We start from the raw sequence: 22,306 nt of genomic DNA, 5'->3' as shown, positions 1-22,306 counted from the left end.
GAAAAAAGATAAAGCTTTAAACATCTCCAACAGATCAAGGAAGGCTGCTAGGGTGCAGCAGGGAAGAGAGAGAGAAAGAGAGAGAGGAGGCATGTGAAAAAACATAATGTGAAATACCCTCCCTTTTTGTTCACAGAGTTTTCAGTAAAGCCTACCAGCCTTTGTAAGCTTGCACATTAAATAGTGAGTAATTATCACAAAACTATTTTTCTGTCACAGAAAACAAAATGTCATGGAACTCAAGCTGACGATATTGACAGACCAATATGTTAAAAATTCCTTGATTTTATGCCTGTTCTTATTCTGTGCTGTTTATGACGGAGATTCTTAATAACTCATGCATTAGAAAAGAACATTCATGTATTTTCATATGTCAAAAGGTCTTCACAGTATGCTTCATTACTTCTCTCTTAATTTTAGGCTTGTTCTAAATACTCCTTTCCTATTTAATTCTCTTGTACTTTCACAATGTTTTTGGACCTCTTCAGAGCACTTAAAAATTCAAGCTGCAGTGGGCTGAATGTAAATTTTTTTAAAGATGAATACACATTTTATGCATTACAAGTAATACCTGTTTTTTTCTCCAGCAACAATAAGCACAAATGACAAATGATTCCTATTATATTCCATTTTAGATTAAAATTCAGACATTTTAGGTGAGTCAAAGCAATTCTACCATTACCAAAAACTAGCCATGCTATGCCAAGAGTTGCTAAGCCGTAAGTTCCTTTACCGGAACGCGGACATCACTCAGCCCTTGAAAACACCTTTGCTTAAAAGTAAGGGCATGCACCTCAGATACGAGATATTCACGCCCGCCTTCCCATCGCTGCACTGCCCAAACGGTTTCTACACGTACCCTCGCTCTGTTACTTAAAGACGCGCCCTGCGGGGCCAAGACAGCCCACCTCAAGCCAGAGGCTGGCCACGTCCCCGCGAGGGCGAGCGGGGCAGCCGCCGCTCGCCCACCTGTCCGGTGCCGGTGCCACCGCGCAGCTCCGGCGGCGACACCCTCCCGGGCTCCCGGAGCCCCCGGGCACCCCGAGGGGGGCTTGCGCTCCCCTCTTCACCTCGTCAGGGTCTCGAAGCGGATTTCTGCCAGCTCTCCAACTTTGGCGGACGCTTTATTAACGCGGCAGCTGGCCGTGGCACCGCTCAGCACAGCGGCAGCCCGACAAGAGGAGGGTGGTCACAGAGACAACACCCCCCCTCCCCCCTTTCAAGGGCTGGGCAGCACACACGCAGAGGAGATGCACAAAAAAAAAAAAAACTCCTTTTTCGTCTGCGCTCCCAAGCAAAACTTGCCAGGCAATAGCAGCCTCACACCGACCATCACCACCACCTTAGAAATCGCGAGCCACATCAACGCCTCAAGATGCTGACCTAACCGAAGTTCCGAAAACCTGCTGAAAGGTCCTGAAACACCCACCTAGCCTGAGAGCGGGAAGGGAAGGGAAACCGCGGCCGGGGCCGGCGGGGCGGGGTGGGGCGGGCAGGGGAGCGGCGGCCCCCGCGCCCGTTAACGGCCGGAGCCGCCGGGCAGAGCCGCCCGGACGGCGAGGATCCTGAGGGGCCCGCCCGCTGCCACTCACCTTCCCGCGCCGCTTCCTTATCTCTTCGCTCGCGGGCTGTAACTTCCAGTCCTTCCTCCAACTGCCATCTTCCAGGGGAGTGGGAGGAGACGGGGAGGGAAAGGGAAGGGAAGGGAAGGGAGGAAGGAAGGAAAAGTTGCCGCGGTCGCTGCTGCTGCTGCCGCCGCGGCGGGGCTGGGGGGCCGCGGCCCCGGCGGCAGAGGGGCAGCGGGCGCTGCGTGCGGCTGGAGCGGGCGCCGCGTGTGGCGGGGCGGGCGGGGCCCGCCGGGGCGGCGGCAGCTGGCGAGGGGCTGGGCGCTGCCAGCACAGCCCGTGGCGACACGAGGAGGATTGACTAAAAATAGCCGCTCGGCAGCGGGAGGCGGAGAGGCCGCCGGGCTACGCCGCGCTCCCCGCCGCTGCCGCTGGGGGGGCGAGCGCGCCGTGCCGTGCCGTGCCGTGCCGTGCCGTGCCGGCAGGGGTGGGGGCAGCGGCGAGGGCGGCAGGGCTGCGCGGGAGGCGGCGCGGCCGGACGCAGCTGGGGCGCCGCCGCCGCCTGCCCACGCGGGAGCCTTGTCCTGCGCGGCCGGAAGGGCAGGGCCCGCACGGCCGTCCTGGCCGCGCCGGCTTTGGCCCGGGCTCCGTTTCCCTCCGTGGACATGACTGGCTGGTAACGGGTCCTGGAGAAGTCACTCAGTTACCTCGTGCTGCCCTTGCCCTTCGTAACGTCTCGAATAAAGCTCGAGGGGAGAAAACGTGCCCGGTGGGGTCGGCTGCCCCGTGAGGAAGGGAGCGGTGTGCTAGGCAAGGCCGTGCCGCCCTCCCTCTGAAGGGTGGCAAGAGGTGGCGGGGGGGACAGGGCCCTGCCGTGGCCTCGCCCGTGGCTTCCACCGCAGCGGGAAAGTATGTGTGCCCACGGGTGAGGAGCCCCCCCACGGCAGGCCGTTTGTTCCCCTGAGGCCCTCGTATCCTGCAACTCTTTTGCGTTTCTGTAGCACTGTTTGTGTGCTGCTCTCCCCTGGCTAATCCTTCTGTCGCTCTTGGTGTTTCTTTTTTTAAATCTGATTGTACTTGCTCTTTCCACTGTACTGTTTTCAGATACTAGCTTTTCTCCCGAAACACGTGCTTAAAATTGTTGTTTCCAAGATGGGTGAAGAACTAGATAACGCTCAAAGGTGAAGCTGGTGGGTAGAGAAAGAGATTGAGAATTTGGGGCCTGAATGTCGTTGGCTGCTCGAGGGATGCAACAGAAGAAAACTCAGATGTGGTAAGCAATTTCTGTGTGTGTGTGTGTCCCTCAAAATAAATGTCATTTCTCAAAAGTTAGAAATAAAACTGCTTCTGTATGTATTTCAGCTTGGAGAGGAATCTCTTTGTTTTGTTTTGTTTTGTTTTTTAGTTTAGGAATGAGTTTTAATGGTGTATTAAGTCATGGAGTACCGTGATGTGACAGATCTAAGTCTAGATTGGCTAGTCAAATCACATAGCGCTGCTTCTCTGACAAATAAATACTCTTCAACTTGCGCTATACTTTTACCTCATTAGTATTGTTGTCCTTTGTCTGCTCAAACGAAGTATCAGCATTACAGTGGTGTGAAAAAAAGTAGTCACTATTCTAGTGCTTCTTTAGGTACTCCTGAACTTACACAGGTGGAAAATGACAGGAAAATGTCTCTGAGACACCTTCAAGTTTTGGTTACTACTGTGCTTGCTCTACTCATTTCCACTCCTCGCTAATATAGGCAAGTGTTGCACGGTAATATCCAGGCGGCCTTTATCTAGCTTTTGCTAGTTCTAGTATTGCTATTCCATTAATATACATTACTGCACTACCTAGTGCTAGTGCTACTAGCCAAAAATGAATTATAGACTTGACTGATGTATTTTGCTGGAGTGAATGTAGCTGTTCTTTCAAATGTAGCGTTCCCTATTTTAACACTGTCTTTTTGACATATTATAAACATTTGCTGAAAGACATGGGAGTAAGAAGAAAATGTGCCAAGCCTGCATCATAATTTATAAGTTTAATTTATAAAGCCAGAGATGAGGTGTTGAATTTCTTAAAACAATTTCATCTCTAAAAAGAGACTTGCATCATCCTCGTGGCTTTATCTCTGCCATATTGTGAAATCGTGTCTGCTGACCATTAAGGCTTTGATACCCCTCATGTATACTGTAGTTTACAATAATTGGTTTTTCAAATGGAAAAAACATGTATATTTATGACATGGAAGATGAGTAAGGTTGTTGATGGGAGGGCCGTGAAAGGTTTTGGAAACCATGCTGCAACAGAAAAGCCTGTCTTCCCCCTAGCTCCTCGCTTACAAGAATGCATTTATCAGGGACAGTAAGAAAAGTCTCTAATAAAAAACTTCATATTTCATCTTACATTCAATTTTATGTTCTTCCGACTGTTTCGTCACAAGAAAAAACTGAAGGAAGAAGGAGGAGAAAAAAACTTATTTTTCCTTCTTTCTATCAGTCAAATAGAAGCACTGAAAATACTGGAAACAGTGAAAAAACTAATCCATACAAAACTTTGTTGCATTCAGTAAACTCTTTGTCACATTAACACATATTTTATTAGCATGTATACTGTGGAAAAATAGCTCACTCTCTCTGAGGTCCCATACCTTTACTGAAAGCTAGTTTAGATATCAAAAAGGCACAGAGTTGTAAAAGCTCAGGAAGTCATGCTTGAAACAGAGAGAGCTGACTAAAGCAATGCCGTGCTGAAGAATTTACAGGCTCTGCCTGCACTCCAACCTGGGTCCAGGACAAATCCCTCACTATAATAGCGAAAGGAAAGGATGTTCTTTACTGTTACTGTTAAAATTAAGATGATACTCGGCTATTCTGCTTTCCAGTCTAGTTCATAGTTTCACAAGAAGTTCTTTTTCCATTGAAATGAACAGAAAAGATCCTTAAAATTTAACAAGACAAAACTGTACTTTCCGTGTGCAAATGCTTATTAACGTGGATCTGAATAAGATGAAAATAACGCTTGTCAGTGAAAAACATTGAGGAATGAACAAAAGCTAAGTCTGCCCCATTAGTTGATGTTATATGCCAGCTCTTTGCTGAAACAATTAGTCCTTTTTGATGTATTTCTGTTCCTGGACTGTCAGACTGCAAATCCTTTTCATTATCTCTGACAGTCAAGAGGCTTCAATTATTCTTGTCTGATGAAATCTTGCAACACAGCTATACTTCTAGTCACATCCAGAGCAGTCTGACAAGATGTACTTTACAAAGATGATTCTTAAATTCACCTTGAAGTTCAAGGAGGCAACCACCGACTTTCTGAGTAAGATGAATAAGCACCCCAAACTTCACTGTTGTTCATTCTTTAAGTTCCTGTCCAGTTTTGAATGGAACTCATGGTTCTGCTTTTTATCTTCAAAGTCTTGATAAATACAAGGTGTGTTGTACTTCTCTATGAAAATCAATACTAAATGCTTGTCATCTGTCACCTCATAGGGCTAGATCCTTCAGATGCTTCAGGTCAGATTTTTTTAAAGGAATGAACTTTCTAAAAAAGTCACCTGGTACCTGGAATTTTATAAAGAATATCCATGCATCGAGTACCTGAAAGCGTGTCCTCTTCTGACCAGTGTTGTGAAATTCTCTAAATATGTTTTATACATATACTAATGCTTGCAAGAATATCTGCTCTTATAATTACTTGTATTTTACTGAGGAAGTTCACATTAATTCCTTCTCTAAAATTTTAAGATTTGCTTTTCTTCTCTAAGAAAAACATTGGAATTCTGAGGAGGTTCTAACTTAGTTGTACTGTTTGTTAGTCTGACTGAGGATTAGTTAAAAGGTCTTTCAGATGAGTGCTTGCTTTTAGGAAGTATCTTGTTTGACGGCTCATAAAGATTAAAATATTATGTGTTTCAGATTGAGTATACTTGTTGGTTTTGTTTATAGAAAGTGTTTGCTTTTTTCTTGAAAAAAAGAGCAGTAGTTTAGCAGATCAGATAGTTTTACACAGCCTGTAAATAACCACGTAACTGCTACAGAAGTAGGCAATCTAAATAAATCAATATAGATGCCAACATTTGAAAGATAATAGGAATTTTTTTTACTAACGTTAAAAGAATGATTTTTCACAAGGCATTTAAGTATGTATAAATATATTTCCTGCACAGTGGAGATATTTAATATGTGATTAGCTCTCCGAGTCTCTGTGCTTTCAGGAATATATACACATGCCTACATTTGATAGGACTATTCAGGTGCTTAAAATTGAACATATTATCCCCTTTATTTAGTGCCAGTGGTTAGCCAGTATTTGGAAATTTGTGGGTTGTTTTTCAGTAGCGTAAGAGTCAAATGGTTTGGATCCAGTCCTGTATACAGAGAATGTACAGAAATCTTATTTCCTTGAGCATAGTAAGGTAGTGAAATGAGTGATAGGACACAGATTGCTTTCTGAGAACTCCAAGCCTTTATACAACCTTTATGCAGCAGCGCTGTGCCCCTAAAGTGGTTCTTTCACTCATTACTAAGCAAAGGTTTTTAAGTGCCCCCCAATGCTGTGCTGTAATAAGTAGCAGCTTAGCTGAGCCATGCAGAACAGGCGATCATTCCCGTAAAAAAGAGGATCCAAGTTAAAAGCTCATAATGAAGCAGATGTCCATGCAAAGATTCCCTGATAGCTTTAGCTTAACGAAAGCTGATCCCTTTCCTTGCTTTCCAATACTGCCCTTCAGTCTTGATGCTGAATCCTGTTCCGTCCTGATCCTAACCACCTTGTCTGTGTTGCATTCCTGCTTGCTTTTTGTCCATATCCTTTTTTTCCCTCTTTTCTGCTACTGAGGTGCCCCATTTATCTACGCTTTGTGTTGAAGACGTTGGCATGTCCCGTTATACTGGTGCAAGTGACACCTCAGGTTTCCTAACTCTGTTCTGATTTATGACTCTGCCTTTTCTGACCTAGGTCTCTTTCCTGAGGTTATCCTGACTGTGGGACCCAGCTATTGTCTTCACCTCTAGTCTGGTTCAGCTCTAGCAGCAAGTTCTGTCACTCTGTGCCCTGTTTACATAATCCCAGTGTTTTCTTGCTTTCGCCTTAATTTCCTGATGTCCTTGTTTACTCCTGCCATACCACATATAGTTCCACCAAAGGAGTGCATTTGCATTCACACTTCATAATAAAAATCTCAGATTACAGGACTGAATACCTATTTCAGCCTTGTTATGCTGATCCATAATTTGGAAGGTAGTTTCTATTCTTTCAGCTCTTACTAAGCTAGCAGGCATTTAAGTACTCCTTCACTTACCCTGAATAGAAAATGGATTTTATCCAAACAAAGATAGATCATAACTATATCAAGAACTGCCCACAGATCATAAATATATCTAGCTTACAAAATTCCAGTATTCATCAGTCTTTGTAAAAGTGTTTAGTAATAAAATAAAATAAAATATCCTCTCTTTGCACTTGGTATGTCTTATTTGTTCCTTCAGACTCAGTGTTAGAAGATAAGGAATTTTATAAGCAAATTTCTTCAGTTCCTAATTGAACTACTCATTTGCAAACAAAATAAATCTAAGTTGAGAAGAGGAACTCTCTAGGGAGCAATCTGACATTAAATCTGACTAGCTGATGCTTATTTGGGTGGACAATCGCATCCGTTTTTGTCATACGCTTATTACAATTAACTGCCTTAGCAGATAATAGCTGATTCTGAATGAAAGGGTGGGCCTGAAATTACCCAGATCTTTCTTGCTATAACTGATTCATCAGATAGGATTTTTTTCAGCTTTCTGCCTATCATTCATCTTTTATTATCCCACGCTCTATAGTGATGACAGAGTTGTGATGGGGAACAGGAAGAGGTTGCTGCTAGGATCCTCTGTCAACAAGCTTTGTGCAGGCAGCTTGGGCATGAAGGATGATTCACTGATGACCGAGTACAACCAACAGTGTTGGTGGGGCGGGGGGGAGTGATTTAGTGGCGTTATTATTCCTTGCTGTGACTTTTTACCTGTTGTTCTGAGATGTTAGTCCCGGCTAGCTTTCCTTCCTGAGATCCCATAGTTTGTTTAGAAAGAGGGCAATATGAACTACAGTGCTCATGGAAAGAGAGCTTTTCCTGCCCAGTTCTTAGCCTTGGGAAGGGTTATCATTGACTTACTTGGTCTTGGCTTTTCCCACTGGGGTGCATGACCATGTGCTGTAGATGTTTGCTGTTGCTTTTGATGACTTAAACATGGATTCCGTTGACATGGCAGCACTGTCGGTTGTTAAACAGCTCCTCATAGATAATTACAGAGATATGGGACAGTTTTGTAATTATATTTGTTATTAACAGTAAAATATGCATTTCTTATTATTGACTTTCATGACTTTTGAAGGCTATTAATGAAATAAAAATTGAGATATAACTCCTAGGCAGGTGGTGAAGACAGAGAGGGGCTTAGTCCCCCTTAGTGCTCATGAACCTTGGCAAAGGCAGCCTATGCTTCTCTCACAGGTGCTGCTGTCAGGCCGCGTAGCACCTCTTTTGATTTCTGCCAGCACTGCAGACACCTTGATATGATCAGTTTCTACTTGTCCGTAACCTTGTCAGCTCCCTTTTAGTATTCATATATTATCAACCAAATAACGCTAGTTTCTGAAAATGACCAGTTCCATTTACATTTCCTAATCTGTTGAAAGGAAAAACATTTGTGACTGAGTAAGAGAAGGAAGGAGCTGTCAACCCTGTTTTGTGATTACTGCCCACAAATGTTCTCACTTTTTACTTTAAAAAAGTGTTCTGACAAAAATATTAGCACTAATAGTACAGTATGCATATGTTCTCAGAGTATAAATAGTGCAACTTCATCTCATGAGATAGCTAAGGACTCTATCCAATGACTGTAATGAGATTTGAGGTTGCTCAGCACCTCACGGTAGGCACTTAGCACACATGGGGAAAGCAACAGGCTAAACTGCTGATCACAAGACATATAAAGCACCATCCATTCTTGTCAAAACCAAGGGGAGTCACAGAACATCAGTGCCTGCAGCATCAAGCCTTCCCTTCTCTAATGAATGTCAAAAAACATTTCCATCTCTGTTGCACTGTATCAGTGTCCTCCAGCAGGCACATCCTACAAACAGCAGCATCCAGCTTTCATACAGGAAGTAAAACTTGTTTTTCTAAGTTAGGCTCCCCTTTTCAGGCAATACAGAGAAAATACCTCAACACAGCAGTTCTCTTTCAAATATAGGTGCCTAAATTAGGTGAGATGGATCCCAGCCAAGGTGTCTGCTGTCTTTTACTCATTCTTTACCAGGTTTCTTTTTATTACATGAAGTCTTGCAGGTGATTTTTATCAATCAAGTTGACAGAAAAGGCTTCTCACATATAGACCATCAAGGAGACATCTGTCTACTCTGACATAAATTCTGGATTCCTAAAGTTAATATCCAATTACAAGTGGATATGCCATCGAGGAGATGTGGTGTGTTCAAGAGTATGAAACAGATACATGCAGTGTTTTGCAATTGCAAAACTACAGTATGTAGTGGACGCTGACAATACTAATGGATTTGATTTTTAAAAATTGATGGTCTAACAACGAATCTGAGAGAGGCCAATATGGTTTGTATGGAAAGTCAGAAATGGAAATTGACAAGAGGTATCCTACATAAAAAAAAAAAATAGTACTTAGCCTATTTCTAATACTCCAGTCTAATGTTTTGTGTCCTCTGCTGTGTTTCATACTTTTATTTTGGTTGTTTACCACAACGATTGTCTCTCAGCTAAAGAAATTTAGGAAATGTTGCTGACAAGAAGCCCACGTTTAACTTTTATCAGCCTACCATTTCTTTTGCACATAACTGAATAATTGTATAGAGGTCACACATACGCACTGTACTGCATGAGTGCCCAGTTTCTAAAAAATGTCACACAATGTATTGTACCCTGAAGAGAAAAATGTACTTGCTCACTGAATACCACCTATTCTGTGGGAGTAAAATATTCAGGGTTTTGGAGGTTTAGTTTTATCTTTCTTTGTGCTAACCATTATTAAAAGGAATGTTTATAAATGGTACAATACAGCATAAAATCTTATAACATACATAAGTATATATAAATGTATTCATAACATTTAAGCATACACACAGATATATTCCATGTTACAGCTGAGAGCTGAGTGTGTGTGTGCGTGTGTGTGTGTGAAATGAAAGATTTTATCTTATATCAGTACAGAAGTAGAAGAATAATAGAGAAAGCCTGCTCTTTCTATATTTTTGCCTTTTGTATGTAAGGCAAAGGAACTATGATCTCCATCCTAATTGTTTTCTGCAACAGTATAGCTACTAGAGAATATTCAGGTCTTTTTAGAAATAAGACTAAAAAAATACCAGTAGCATAATTTGTTACAAAACTCATATTTTATATGCACATTTATCTGTTACTCTGTTCAAATGAAACAAATATTAGGTATTTTTTTGATAAGGAATACTGCCATGCAACTTAAGTGGTCTGTAAAGTTTTACATTAAACGAGGATTTATTGAGGGGAAAGTTTCTATATAGTGTTATTTTTTAAAAAACAATATATACAGTTGTCTATGTGAGTGTTCATCCTATATGTTACATAAATTGTCAAAACTATAGCTAAATATATCTGTGATTATTATACAAAGCAATTTAATTTTCTTCAGGAACTAGGTGAAAGTATAGCAACCCTTCTTTTTTTGAGCAGTCTATTGGGACAGGTTGACAGCTTAAACTTATCATGATTATTTTTTACTATACAAAACAAAATATAATCATTCCAGTCCTCCGGTAGTCCCCTCCACACCTTCCCAAATAAGTCGAGATATGTGAAGTCCCTTAAATGTAGTATGAGGAAGAACTGTTGTCCATTCTCTAGCAAGTCACTTGTTGGCTTATTTCTAAAGCCTAACAAAGCTATCTGCAGATTTGTTGTATTATTGTTTTATTTTTGTATTCTTATAATAGGAGAGCATTCAAATTCTAGAGTACAGACAGACCTAGGCATAATAAAAGGATCTGTGAAGAATATATTCAAGGCCAGTTGGCTTGAAAGGTGGTGTTCTTGTGGAATGCTGTAGTAGTCAATGATGACTGAACATTGGCAATGTGGAAATAGAAGATTTTTTCAATACTGTCGCCTAAAAAAATTTCTCATGCTCTTCTTTCAGCTTCTTAAGCATCTTTGCTCCTACCTGTGCCTGATGTTTGGAAGGCTGAGTCTCTACTACAAAGCTAGATGTTGTCGGCACCGATGAAACTGAATGAGGAAACATTGCTCCTTATTGGATGATGAATTGGGAAATTCTAATAGTTTATCAGTCTATAGAATGGCCATTTCCTTTAGAAAACATTCTGAACCCCAGTTGCAATAAAACTGTTTGTATGGGGATTATTTTGCTGCATGCACTGGGAATCCAAAAGCAGAAAAGTAATTCTGTCAGCAGAAGCTGAGGATTGGTCTCAAGTTTAGCATCTCAGTGCTTTTTCACATTATGACCAGTGGCCATCTCTGATTATTAATGAGAAAGTGATCAATAATAGTCTTTGTAAAAGACTGTCCAGAACATGTCAGGTCTGCTTGTAACTCTTCAGACAATGACTGAACAAAAGAATAATCACTGTGTCTTTGACAGCCATAAGATCCAAAGAATTTGGCTTATTCCTGCTGTTCTTTTTAATACCAAACTTCCCGAATATATTGACCAGTGTTTTTGCTATTGCTCTTTACCCACATAATGAGATCACCTATCATCATGGTATGTTTAAGTTGTCAACCTGTCCCAATACATTGCTCAAAAAATGAATAGTTGTTATACTTTCACTCAGTGCCTGAGGAGAATTAACAAGCAGCTCTTTAGCATTTGATTTCAAACTGGGCATGAATATCTTAACAATCATCCTCTGGATTTTTGGGCCAGTGCTGAGGCTGATGATGCAGAAGCAGGTTATATTTATCAGCAATTGCAGGTGGTCTTTACTGACACCCTGAAAGGCTGAAATACAAAGTAACCTCCAAATTCAAGCTGTGGGCAGCTGGAGGGCGAGAAGTTACACAGTGGTTTCTTCAGTATGCAGTGCTAGACCTTGTGGTTTATACCAAAGCCTTTCAAATACAGGTACACAGAATTAAGCATCCAAATCTACAATTACTTTTTCAAATAAATGTGAAACATTCCACCGTCGTGAACATAAGTTTTCCTTCTGATTTCAATGAAATACAACAACTTTAAATCAGACCGTTTTTACTCTGGTTCCACAGTACAATTATCGTATAGCTTGCCAGAGAACAGATGTGAGTCCAGGAGTCATGCTAAGGATTCTTCATTTTCCAGATTACCTAATGAATGGCAACTTCCAGAAATGAAAGGACTTCCAGATACCTGGAAGTCACGTACTTTAGCACTGACGTCAAGGAACTGGAGGGGTTAAATTTCTCCTCCTCATTGAAGAACTTTTTGATCCAGGTGGCCTTTGTCAACAACTTGACACTAAGAGCAGAAATAGTGCCTGAATGGAATTACGGCCTTTCCCCTCCTCAGCATCTTTGGAAGTGCCATTATCTGTGACATGTACATCTTTTTAATATAAGAATTTGGAGGTCAGGATTTTGAATGGGTAGAGTTTAGAAATACCTATGTCCCTGTGCATTAATAAAATCTGTTTACCCTGAAGGACGATGACTTATTGAACGAACCCTTGAAGTGCTTCCACCTAAAGATGGATGTTTTGCCATTGCATTTTATTTTTTCTCAGTTTTTAAAATCAAGTTCTGTCACAAAATCCCTATAAATATTATCCATGAACATATTGCTTATTTTGTCTTTAAAGGGGATATTTTCCTAAAATGAGAAGTACATGAATACAAATAGGAACACAAGTGTGACAAAACCTCCAACAAACATAATCCTCAAGATTATTTTCCTGGTACTAAAAAGGTCTGAAAGTGTTGGTACTTCTTTTTTTCTTAGAGGCTCCATCACAATGACAATTATTGGATAAAGCTCTAAAATTAGCTGGTGTTCGCCCATAACAAACCCATAACTTCAAGACTATCTTTTGAAGTAACTAATATTTTTTGTATTCTGAATGCATGTGTGCAAACATGGCATTTCCTCCAAGTTTGAAGTAGTCCAAGAAAAACAGGCAAACATTTTGTAATATTTTATTACCAACAGAATTGATTAAATGATTGAGAAAGAAAGAGACTGTCAGACAGAATTTATTCACGCACAGTAAATCAACCTCTAAAGTCAAGAAGACATAAGAACTCAGGTCAGTTAGTAACTGAACAAATCAAACGAAAAGATTGTAGATGTGTTACATTTTACTAGGTGGTGGGTAAATAAATTAATTATGTGTACCTGAGACATCCTGTGATCTTTTACCCTTCAATTTTCTTTCATATAAGTGAATGGAAGGGAGGGGGCCTGGGAACATAAAACCCTGTTTGTGGAGAGCTCCAAGAGGCAGGCAGGATGCTGGTCCCTGTCTCAAAACAGTATTTGAGTAGAGTATAAATGAAACAACTAAGTCTATTGTTTTCCCAAATGAGGCAATAAATGCTGATGTCTTAGAGTGTAGAAACAGTACATTTATTTTCACATTTGCGAAATAGCAAGCATTTATTTGGATGCATGTCGTTAGGGCTAAGTGAATGGTCTGTAACCAGCCCAAAACAGCAGAGCTACCCATTCAGAATTCAAGGGCTTAAGCTGTATTGCTCAAGATAGAATTTCACAAATATTTCTGAATATTTTATGATCTTTAGGAATGCACACAAGTTCGTCTATCTGCTAGTTGCATAACACTGTCACTCTTATGAAAATAGAAAGTACAAAAACTTCAGCTCTGCAAAAAGTATAGCTGCCCACAATGTTCCAGTTTATGGGTTCAGTCCTCCAACGCAATAAGCACTTTGGTCCCAATCCAGTAGACTACTCAAGTATCTGCTTAACAGTAAGCACGTGAATAACTATGTTATGTTAAGCTGCTACTATAGCTAAATAGAAGAGTCACAGGGTCCTGATATCACACATGACATCTTTTCTTAACTATCTCTTTGAAATGGTAGAATTGCACTTACTTATCTCATTGGGTTTTTATATACCACCATTCATAAGAGCTAGTCTATAACCTGCCCTATTTGAGTGTGAAATGATTAATAAATGGGTAAATAGATTTTTTCTCTTACCAGTTGCTTTCAGGAGAAGATGCTTCCAGGTGCTTGAAGGGACTATTAGAATTTGGTGTGGGGGCTAAAGGAGCTATAGTTTCCCTGTCCTCACTAGCTGCATATAGTGTAATGAATGTTGTATATCACCTAACAGGGAGATGCTGCCTAGAGCATCTCCCTCCTCTTTACTGAGCTTCACCGAAAGTGACTGCAAAGCTCATCACTCTTTCTGTGCTGATTAGTAGGGTGAGCCTGGTGCAGTCAAAAAGGCTGATGCTGTACTCATAAAATGTGACATTTAGGCTATTCCAGCATGCTCTGCCCAGGAGCTTGCATAAAGGTTTTAGCTGACCCTGCCAGGACTCCTTTCCACAGCAATATCATTCCTCCTCTCTTTCTTCTCCTCATACCATTGGACCTCTTATCATCAGAAACGGTTTAAAATCCATGTCAAGTTTAATGACACCCATGTAGTTCATCAGCATGTGAATTATGCTTTGTAGTGCACGTTATTTTTATTTTTTATTAATACTTCTTCACAATTCGTGAGTCTTACATGATGAATGTGGGCTAGTGTATTATCCCAGTTTCTGTGTGCATCGTGAAGCTTCTGCCTTCAGCCGTCATTGTTGCAGTCTGTGCTATTTGCTTTCTTGCTATCTATCCATCCATATATAATATGACACATTTCCAACTATAATCTCAGTATGAAAACACTGAGAGCTTTGAAAATTTCATACATCTCCAGAGCACTGTAGGTTACTTTTTACCTAAAACAATGCTCAGATGGCTGTCACAAAGAAAGTTAAAGTGAAATGTCAAAAACTGCAAGGAAAAAAAGCTGCACATGGTAGATACAAGATTCAGTGCACGGTAACTCCTTCTTAATAAACAAGCAAAGATCTATTGGAAGGAAAATTTCCCTGCATTTGAAATTTAACTGCCAACCATCCACATCCTACACATAACTGTCATAAAGGATGTCTAAATCTGTCCTCATTTGTAACATGTGTTGTGACAAGATTTGACAGTCTCTGAAAGAGCTATAATTGCCACCTAAACATCCAGCATTTTGTCAACTGCGATCATGTTTAGGGAAAGCATTTATTTCACTTAAAAAAAATAGCATTTTTTCTTCCTTCTGAATGAGATGACAGTTTTTTTTTTCTTATTATTAGGGGCTACAAGTCAGACTTAAGGACTTTTTTTCCTTTGCAGTATTTTTCCAGTTACAGAAGCTGGAACTTTTCAGATTAAGAGAACAGTTAGTTTGAAGAAATCAATAGCACTTTAACAAAAATGTCATGGGTATCTACAAAGGTACATAGGTATCTATCTACAAAGATACTGATAATATTGAAAATTTCTGGATGTCTTCTCACCTAAAGAGCTAATTTTGATGGGCACTCTGCTGAGTTTCACAACAGGAACCAAGGTGAAAAAGAGGAAAGAGTGTTCCAATATTTGCCATTTTATTACACTAAATAAATATTATGTAGCTTTACTCCACTGCGTATAGTCATTCTAATGCAACCATAGACATTGCTGCAGGATGAGGATTTGGAATTGTCGGTGTAAGAGCAGAAAGAATGTTTTTAATGGAGGAAATGTGATCTGTCTCTTGGGCATTAATAGTCTATATAGGTGGGACTACAACTAATGCATAACGGATTAACTTCCCTGATGGTTCAGAACTAGGCAAACTCTTACTGGGCCTGAGAGTTTATGTCTTAATTGCTTTCTTGAAGTAGTGAGCAGTAAAAGTCACCAGTACTACAGCAAACACTCCCCAGAAGTGTTGTTTTAATTCACTCTGGCAGTGTTCACGGTTCTTCTGTGTTTATTTCCCGAAAAAAAATCCAGCAATCAAGTTTTATTCACAGGAATGTTCAAAAAAAGTGAACAATAAGCTGTGCTTTTGAAAGTAATGGTACTAGAATTGGTACTTTTTTGTATGTGATTGGACAGTGATTGATGCAGTAGTGACACAGGAGCAGGATTACATGCACATGTCCCCGGTTCCTAGATTTATCTTGCCAGCCTGGTCTGCCCTTGCCAAGTGCACTATTCCTAAGAAATGTATACCACATGGAGTGTTTGTACTGTGCTACTTTGGGACTTTTAAGGAAGTACATGGCAAGCTCTTCCTCTGTTGGTTGAGAGGGGTCAGTAAATGTACTAAAGTTTTCCTCCTGACCGAGGGCTGACTGTGAAATGGACTGGGAAACCAAAAGAACAAGACTCGCTGTACAAGGGAAAGCACTAGTTTGCATAATGTTCACACACATGCATGTCGTATTTACATAATTACTATACATCGTATTCTTCATTTAGCTGCCAATTAAGACTCTCTGACACTCAAACCATAGTCATTATTGATTCCTTCTCATGCATACAATTGTACATAATGTGTGTCAACAGTTACTCCACACTACAAACTTTGACGTTAGCAAGGATGACCAGACTGTGCAGGCATTCCAGTGCTCAGTTTCAGTTCAAACAGTAAGTCATAAATAATAATCTGACAGCTATCAAATAGCCAGTTTAAAAACAGAAAGAAAAAGGTTCTCACTAATAATTACTATTAATCAAAAACATTTTTGTAACATTTAACTAAAGAGGCAGCTCAACATCCATGAATGTTTCATGGCTTTCAGTAAGACCTCAAGAATACTCCCTTATTAAAGAATATACTTAAAGTAATAGAATCCATTCATATATCCATCAGTTTTTATATATTAATAATGAGATATTTCATTGGAGTACCCTTAAACAATGGAAAGCTTATTTCAGGAAGCAAGGAAATATAAGTATGGATCACAGACCTGAATTAGTTATCTGGAAATAAGAAGTTGTTGTTACTACTCCATTTAGATTTCTTTGAAGTTAATTTCTGCACATAAATCAGACTCTATTCTTTATTAATTAGAACATTAATTATTATTATTAAGGATGAGTCTTTTTGCACCTGTCTCAGATTATGTAGCATACACTTGTTAAGATCATTCCAGCATCCCAGTGTTTCAGTGATGCTGCTTGCCTAGCAAAGCAGGTCCCCTAGCTGACAATATTTCTCTGCTGTTCGTAATGCAGAACCTTTGAGTATGCATAGAACCTTTGAGTTCTAGGCTTAAATAGAACCCAGTTTCCACTGGGTTCAGTGGAAACTGGAGGACAACATGTTAGAAATGTAGGCAAAAGCTGATACCCAGCAGCTTCAATTATTTTTGTAATTGAAGATAGATGAACGCCTCAGTTATTTCCAGCTGTTAACACCTTCCAGAGTAACAAGAGTTTCACTGTCTCTCTGTTAATAGTCACTACGCAGTTTTTAAACATTAGCATCTTGAATGACCTAAAACAAAGTACGGTAGAGGGAAGCTGGAAAAGATAAACACTAGCACAAGAGGAGGGAATGGAAGACCTTTTTGTAGGAGTGAGGAGAAGAAAGAAGAACCTAGAAGACATACAGAAACTTCAGCAGGGAAAAAAATGGGATGCTGAACTGGAATTCTAGGAAAAAAGCACAAAAGTGGGCTCTTGACAGGGGGTGGACACATAGAAGGCAGGAGATTTCAGGAAATCTTTAAATGGACAGGAATGGGAAACACTGGGACCTCAAGAGAAGATGCAAGGAGTCTCTGATGAATGCAATCCTTAGCCCGTATAGCAACTGCAAAGCAAGCGACAGAACCCTTTTGATGTTAGTAAGGATCCAAAAATTCAGATTTTATGGTCATAAGTATTGCGAACAAGTATCTATAAAGAGGATTGATAAAGGAAATTAAAAGATATATTTTACAAATTCTAAATAAATTTTATTTCTTTTCAAGTGAAGGAAAGGATAGTTGTGTTCTTTACTGGTAAATAATGAACAATTTTAAAAATATGACTTAAGTTTACCTTTCTAATCAACTGTACGAAGTGTGTAGTATAGGTATCAAACAAATCATTGTTTGCTTTGCTCTCTCTCTTGATTTTTACCATTGCTTTGTATATCAACTTATTCAGATAGGATCACATCCTGGAACGGGAATAAATCCAGGAGATGACAGCAAGCAGAAGGAATTTTTGTGAGGTTCTTTCTGAGAGCACTCCCCCACATCACTCTGTTAAGGTATGCAATCAATACTAAACTGTATATCATACTTCCAGCCTTTCCAGATGCTAGTTCGGCATTCTCCCTGGGGTTTGTGTGTCTGGCTAACTGAACAGGGAGAAAGAGAATGTCTCTGATGTGTGAACCTATGCAGCCTGGTCAAGGAACATAGTTAAAAGAAAACCTGCCTACACTAACATAGTATCTTAACTACAGCTAAATAAAGGGCTTTGAACTTGAGAGCGTCCATTAAAATTTTAAATATATATGAAAAATTTAAAAGAAACCTTACAAAATACTTTGAAAATTCCATTCCGTACTCTATGGGAGTTTTAATGGCTCTCGCCTTAGCAATGATCGAAGATAACTGTGTTCCAATGCTAATGTTTATATGCTTGTTACTGCAATATAAGAGCCTTTCGTAATCATTATTTGCATTAGCTTTTTGGATCAGGAACATATTATGCCATTTCTTCTGAGTGCACCTTTTTCCTAATACTGAACAGCAAGCATTTAGTTGTAAGAATCAGACTAAAATAACTGTTTTGACGCTTAAATGGATGGAGTTGTGCAGCTCTGAATGCTAATCAGCTGCAGGTAAAGAATGTTTCCTCTTGTGGGAGTTTGCTAAATGTGCCAGCTTGAGCTAAAAATAACCAGCTGACCTGCCCTCCTCACAATAACATTGTGGAACTTGTTTCTCCTTGCATGACTGAGGAGCGGGTGATAGAGTTTAGATCATTTTAAGGCAGAAAGAGGTTGTTTTGCTCATCTAGAAACTGACTTAATGCTAAAATAGTTATTTATGTATCGCATCTGGGAAAGCTGCTTTGTGAATTGGTACATGTAAGAGTCAATTCTGGAATTCTCCAATTGTTTTTTGTAACAAAACACCACTGCATTCTACGTGATTAGCATTCTCTTACGTTGCTATGATACGAAGATGCTAACTTTAAGTGAAATGGTGCCAGCAGGCTAATGGCCACCAGAGCAGCACAGAGGGCTTGACATTAGCTATCTCTTAGGAAGTCTACGGGAAAGTCTGTTTTGTTGCCTGTCAGAGGCCTCAGCAAAACTGCGAGGAAGCTTCCCTGTGCAAGATATAAAGCTGATTGTGATGAGAAGGAAGAGAAAAAGACTGTTCTCTAATCCTCACAAAAGTGCTGCAGAAAAGCAAAAGAACTGGGAAATACATAAGAAGGACATCAATAAGATTTTTAGATCTGAAGACATATATATAAGCTAGAATGGGCCAGTAATGGATTGACAAATAAAAAATTATATTTAAACTAGGAAGAAGTTTATCTGAAATGTCTGTGTTTCTCAAATGTTTACTCCACCTTCATTCTTTCATTACAGGATGACTTAGTTGCTATTTGAAAAAAGGGTCACCTTCTGTTTAGCCATTTCACTGCAGGGAATGCAGCTGCAGTTGCTTCTTGTTCTTAAATACCGTGGAGCTGGTATTTTGTGACTATAAAAAGGTGACTATACAAAAATACTGGCAACAGATTTGTTTTTAATTCTAATTTGCAGCTGGTCTGTGTAAGGTGAAAGTGTATTTCATTTAAAACCAGTTTCAAGAGTACAGATACAAGAATACAGTTTGTATTTATCACACTTTTAGGTTTCTATGTGAAATCTGATAAACTGGAAGTGAATATTTTGACACCACAAGTCAACAATATTAAGTGTAATACAATTTCTTTTCTTTAAAATGCTATGGGTTCCTGATTTTAGAAAGTAAAACATAGGGACCACAGAAAAATAGGGCTTTATAAACCTCAGGATGTTATCTAGCCCGTGCTCTTATTTCAGGATCAGCTGTTGAGAGAGGTTTTCCTTTGCTCTTGCTCTCAGAAACCTCCAAAGATCACACAATCTCCCATAACATCTGCTCTAGTACTGAGTAATACTTACCACTAGAATGGACTTGTCTAAATTAAACTTTCCTCTGATGCCTTGCAGAAAGGTCTAGACTTTCTGAGGTGACTTATCATAGTCTACAAGAGGGGCACTTACCTATGCCTAGCAGAAATAACTGTAACTCAGAGCCACTGCCTGATAACACAGCCTTCGCAGTGAGCTTCTAGGGACTGTCAGTGAACGCTGGGCACACCTTCAGCTCATGGAGCATCACCTCTACAGCTTACTTCCTCCAGATTGGCTGCACCCCATTTATATGCTAACTTTCTGTCTTAGTAGAGATAGAACATGCTTTAGTTTACTGGCTTCAACACCGCCCACCCACCATGTTTTATAACAACAGACAGGCCGATGCTAAGACAATGTAAATAACTATGTATCGATTTTTAAGAAACTGAGAGACCCAGGTTGTACTTTGAAGGACTTGAAATGAAAAATTGTATGTAAAATAAACATAAATCATAGCTAGCCTTAAACTTAAGAGTAAATACTACTCTCTATTTGTATTTTTCATCTGTGTATAGTTCTATATATGTCACCGATAATCCTTATTGCATATTCATTTGGAAGTCTGGATATGCATATTTCATTGCCTTCCTCGATTAACAGCGTCATCATCTAGATTCTGTCTTTCTCTTTACCATTCCATATATTCAAATACAGAATGGAGGCTCCTATTGGATCAACTCAGACTCTCAAATCAAATGCCTTAATACGTACTCTTAAAATACTCTTTGAGTTATTTAATTATCCACATATTAAATATAACAGAAAATATTAATTATAGATAAATCTAATTAAGCCTGTCATCACCAGTGTATTTGCTGTGTTGGAGAACAAACATGTCTTGTTTGGATCCTCTGTGATGAAGGTCATCAGAAATAGAGAATGGCTTTGTATAAGCATAATTCTGAAGACAAGCTCCTCTTTCCCCTGTTCTTCAGGTATATTCACATTCATATGAGCTCCCTCTGCTATAGTTTAAGGCCCAAACTTCTTATCCAGTCACCAATTCATTTCTTTCCTCTTTGCAATAGTCTTCTACATATTTGGACGCTTTTATCATGTTTCCCCAGCCTTGCGTAGCCTATCAATCTAATTATTTTTTCTTTTTTTTTATTGTAGGGTTACATTTTCTGCAACTCCACTTGCTCTCCTGTAGATTCTGTTTGTCCTCACTTTTTGAAGAGTAACACCCAGAACTAGATATAGAACTCTACTTGAAGAGTGCTCTCAAAGGATCATTTCACATGCCTTATGTATATGATAATGTATATAGAATTAAATAAGTCAGATAAATGAATGTGATAAGACTAGACAGTTAATGAACAAGTCGTCCACATAGCACTTGCAGGTTATTCTTCAAATTTTGGTTAGTAATATCACGCTATTTTCAGGTGAAAACATGGATTAAGATAAGCAAATAAGAGAAGTATAGTGCAATTTAAGTAGGGAGAAGCCTAAAGAGGTGATCTGATCCAAATCCTTGCTAAGGACACAGCTAATTTTTCTCATATATATTTTTTTTAATGAGGAAAAAACAAATGGTCTTATCAAAAGGATGTGCTAATATTGCACTGAGGAGTGATGATGCCTGTATAACAATTGCACAGATCTGCACTGTTGTCTGTCTTGTAATGCCTTATGCCAAATAAAAAAAAAAAGCTCAGTTTTGAAAAAAGCTATCAACATTTCTATAACATACGATGATGGACTGAGGGTCAAGAAACCTATGTTCTTGCCCATGTCTGCCACTGTTTGGCTGCTGACCTTGGACAGCTTTGTGTCCCTTCATCATGAAATTTGATATTTCTGATGTCCTATTTAGAACCTATAAAATCCAAAAGACAAGAAGAAGGTCTTTCATTATATATTTACCTCATATCGGATAAGTCGTGATGACTGAATCACAAAATAATTTAGGTTGCATGGGACATTGGATGTGATCTAGTCCAATTCCTGCTCAAAGCAGGCCCCATTAGATCTGGTGGCTTAGAGAATTGTAGCGTGTCTGTCCAGAACTTGTGGACCACGATTTCTGAACTCTTCTTACCTCTTTGGGGATTTTAGTAACTCTTAGACTTTTTTGGCTGTAAGGGACCATGAACTAATCAGTGTAGTTAAGAACCATATTCCCTAAAATCAAATATCTTGAACAGAATAACTCCTGACTCTTCAAAAGTAAATCCTATGCAAACATAAATCTTCTTTCTTGTCCAGAATTTTGTTTGCTTCAGATAAAACCGTTAACCACAACTTTTGACTAAATATAACAGGTTTTCTTTGGTTTGAAATTTCTGTGTTTCTGTGTACTCTCTTTTGAAGACTGGGATTAAATAAAGTCACTGCCATACTCATTTCTAAACTAAATAGTTAAATGTCAATCCTGACCCCTTAGTAGTAAATTCCCTATACTCCTTAATCCATTCAGACTCAATAATGATTTTCTTTTGCCAAAGTTATTTGACATTTCTTAGAAGGAATTTGGTATGTAAATTTGTTCAACTGTGACCTCTCTGAGGAAGGAA

At 39.5% G+C, this 22,306-nt stretch overlaps 1 protein-coding gene and 1 long non-coding RNA gene across 5 annotated transcripts in view; one reads left to right on the top strand and one right to left on the bottom strand.

Moving 5' to 3' along the window:
• Window positions 1-1,839, bottom strand: part of HDAC9 (histone deacetylase 9) — a 508,743-nt gene extending 506,904 nt beyond the window's left edge. For 3 of the 4 annotated variants that reach the window (XM_068935036.1, XM_068935038.1, XM_068935042.1), the window contains exon 1: window positions 1,593-1,839. The gene's annotated coding sequence lies outside the window, so the exon portion shown is untranslated. The remainder of the gene's footprint in view (window positions 1-1,592) is intronic. The other variant, XM_068935037.1, reaches the window with a different exon arrangement.
• A 221-nt stretch (window positions 1,840-2,060) lies between these two features.
• LOC104147882 (uncharacterized) lies at window positions 2,061-22,267 on the top strand. The gene is made up of 4 exons (XR_011139635.1): window positions 2,061-2,241; window positions 2,670-2,838; window positions 17,765-17,870; window positions 20,904-22,267. It is a non-coding gene; the product is annotated as an uncharacterized lncRNA (long non-coding RNA).
• Window positions 22,268-22,306: the final 39 nt, after the last annotated feature.

This window comes from Struthio camelus, chromosome 2 (assembly GCF_040807025.1).
Source record: "Struthio camelus isolate bStrCam1 chromosome 2, bStrCam1.hap1, whole genome shotgun sequence".
Lineage (NCBI taxonomy): Eukaryota > Metazoa > Chordata > Aves > Struthioniformes > Struthionidae > Struthio > Struthio camelus.
The sequence above is the reverse complement of the archived record's forward strand: the minus strand, read 5'-3'. Positions and strand labels throughout refer to the sequence as shown.